The 2,691-nt window shown below is 37.5% G+C and overlaps 1 long non-coding RNA gene across 1 annotated transcript; it reads left to right on the top strand.

The window, feature by feature from the left end:
* The first annotated feature begins 1,762 nt into the window (after positions 1-1,762).
* LOC137074164 (uncharacterized) lies at positions 1,763-2,422 on the top strand. Its single transcript, XR_010904931.1, has 3 exons — positions 1,763-1,881; positions 1,966-2,152; positions 2,239-2,422. It is a non-coding gene; the product is annotated as an uncharacterized lncRNA (long non-coding RNA).
* The last annotated feature ends 269 nt before the right edge of the window (positions 2,423-2,691 follow it).

Below are 2,691 nucleotides of genomic sequence, written 5' to 3' on the forward strand. Positions count from 1 at the left end.
GCATTGTGATCTGTAAACAAAATTAATCTTAAAATCTTTTCCCTTCAAGGCATGTTTAAGTCCACTTGAATGCTCATCGACAAGCGGTGGTCCTTAAAAACATCTTGGAACAATGTTTTCACCCTGGCAACTTTCATTGTATGACAGTTAGCAACTCTGTTTGTCCGAGTTAGCAACAGTAACTAAGGGGGCGGAGCTTACCAATATGTCAATTGAGGATCACACACTACATGACTTTCAAGTCATTACGGACAGAACAAACTCATGCAGAAACACATGCGTTGTTGCTAGGAGATGCATGACAAAGGAAAACAATGTGTTCTAAAATCAGCTCAAAATATCAAACATATTTGATATCATCCGACTGGATGGAATCCAGTGACTTTTGGCAACTGACTTTCAGCAACTTGCTTCAACTTGCCCAGGCTGTAAATATGGGCCAGATTCGTGTATTCCAGCCATTTCAGTGAGAAATGAGAAGGCAGCTCCCTATACAGACAGCAAGGGACCCTATGTTTTAGCACAGTGTTTGCCTGAGATGGCAAGAGTTTCTCTTTCTTGTTGCCCTGATCTGATGCCTATAGCTTCAATCCCTTAATGCTTGTCAAAGCACGTTGTAGTGGAGAAATTACACAGTCAGCTGGTTTTAGCCCATTTTGAAACTAAAACAACAGCGTCTGCTCTGCGGGTGCATTTCATTGATCACTTTTGACAAGGTCTTTAGCCACTAGCCGTTTAATGATTACAAATAATGTTGCTACAAAAGCCTTTTTTTTCCCTTCTATTTTTTTACATTATATGCCATAAAGTCGGATTGACTCTCTCAGGCATATTAATAAACAGAGTTATTCCAGTCTTAATATGTGACAATGACACTATTCAGTGGCTGTGCTTTACAGTATGTGTATGACAAATTGGAAAGCTTATTCTTGGCAGATTTCTTGTATCTATTTCTAGATTAAAAAGTACTGGAGCATGAATACCTATTATATTCTTACATTTCGCATAAAAAAGGCAGATAATCTAAATCTTCACTGGAACAAAGTATATTGCGCTGTCTTACTAGCTCCTGTAATTCTCCTGAACGCATGTTTAACATCCAGCAATGACATGAATGTAACCAGAACACAGAGTGTGTTTTGAGAAGATGGAAAAACTGAGCTTGATTTATTGTAAACCTCATAAGCTGCTGTTTATTTACTTCATTTTTCTCTAGGCTTAATTTAAGGATAGAAGCAAAGTCCTTTTTAAGCTTCTCAAGTCAGCTTGGCGGCCATATTGGTAATGCTTTTTGGCAGCTATTTATAAGTACAGCTCCTATTTAATGGGGAACACCAAATATATCACCATTTATCTAAGACACAAATGATCATCAAATTTATTAGAAATTGATTTTTGTTATATACAAATTGATTGTTTTAAGATTAGGCAATGCCTCATAAAACATCATGTTCTGGAGGCCATTTAATCTGAAAAACTGTAATATTTTCATTTTGTCAGAAGGATACTTTCTAACATTAATACGCTAAATCTTTTTTAATGTCCCATAAATCCATGTATTTTACAAAGTCTGCAGTAGTTTAATAGCAGCAAATGTTTCCCCAGGCCTAATGGTTTATTAAGCGATTAGCTGCCATTTACATACATAAAGAATGAGTAACAACAGCAGCTGACCTCAGTACAGGGCAGAACTACATGTAGTGGGGAAGCCTTCCCAAATAATTAGATATGGGTCGTAAGCCAATTATCTGTCACTATGGTGATATAAAAGGCGTTAGATATGTGCCTTAGAATTACGTCACTGTCAACGTCACTAAGGCGTTGCGAACGCTGTGTTGCTGCTGCTTCCGGCATCAGATGTGGACACTACACTAGAGAAAGGTAGGCGCTTCTGGAGAGGGTTATAGATAATTCGTTCTAAATGTAGTAACTAAATGTCGCTGGTTGCATCTTTCTGCTTAATAGTGAGCCCCGACTGTTTGACTGCCCTTCCTCGCTGGTTGCATCTTTCTGCTTAATAGTGAGCTCCGACTGCTTCATTGCCCTTCCTGCATGACTTGAGTTTTCCAGTCACTCGTGGGTCGCATACTACTCTTGTGGCTGCCGTTGTTGTGTGTATGCCCTCGATTATGTGCGCATCATTTCATCATTGGTATGTCTAAATGGGTATTAGTGAAGTTTAGGCAGAGGGCTAATGTGTAGTATTCACATATAATTGTAACACTCTTTGTGTTTCAGGTGTTCTCCCCCAAAACACCGGGAGTATTGACCGCTAGGTTGGGCGTGTCTCACGTCCTGTCCACGGATAGCATTGCTGTTTTGTTTGTGCGGATTTTCCCCTTTTTTATATTCTTTTTTTGTTTGATTTAATTATTAGGTTGTTTCTTTTGCTTTGCTGAACTTATTTTCATTTATATTTGGCTTGGGGTGGTGTTTTGTTTGAATTTGTATTTTCAACTATTCAGTTGATTTCTATTTTCTTTGTTTACATTTGGCCAGGTGTATTATCCCTGGTTTCTTTTTTTGGATTTCTATTTTATATAATTTTTGGTATTTTTTGTTGATTTCAATTTGTCAACCTTTTGTGTTGGATTTGTTTCTGTTTTTGCCATTTGTTTTCATTTTGATTTAGTTGCTATTGAAAGATTATAGTGGTAATATTGTTTTTCTTACATCATTCTTTTCTCTCTA

Source organism: Pseudorasbora parva, chromosome 4 (genome assembly GCF_024679245.1).
Source record: "Pseudorasbora parva isolate DD20220531a chromosome 4, ASM2467924v1, whole genome shotgun sequence".
In the NCBI taxonomy this organism is placed as follows: Eukaryota; Metazoa; Chordata; class Actinopteri; order Cypriniformes; family Gobionidae; genus Pseudorasbora; species Pseudorasbora parva.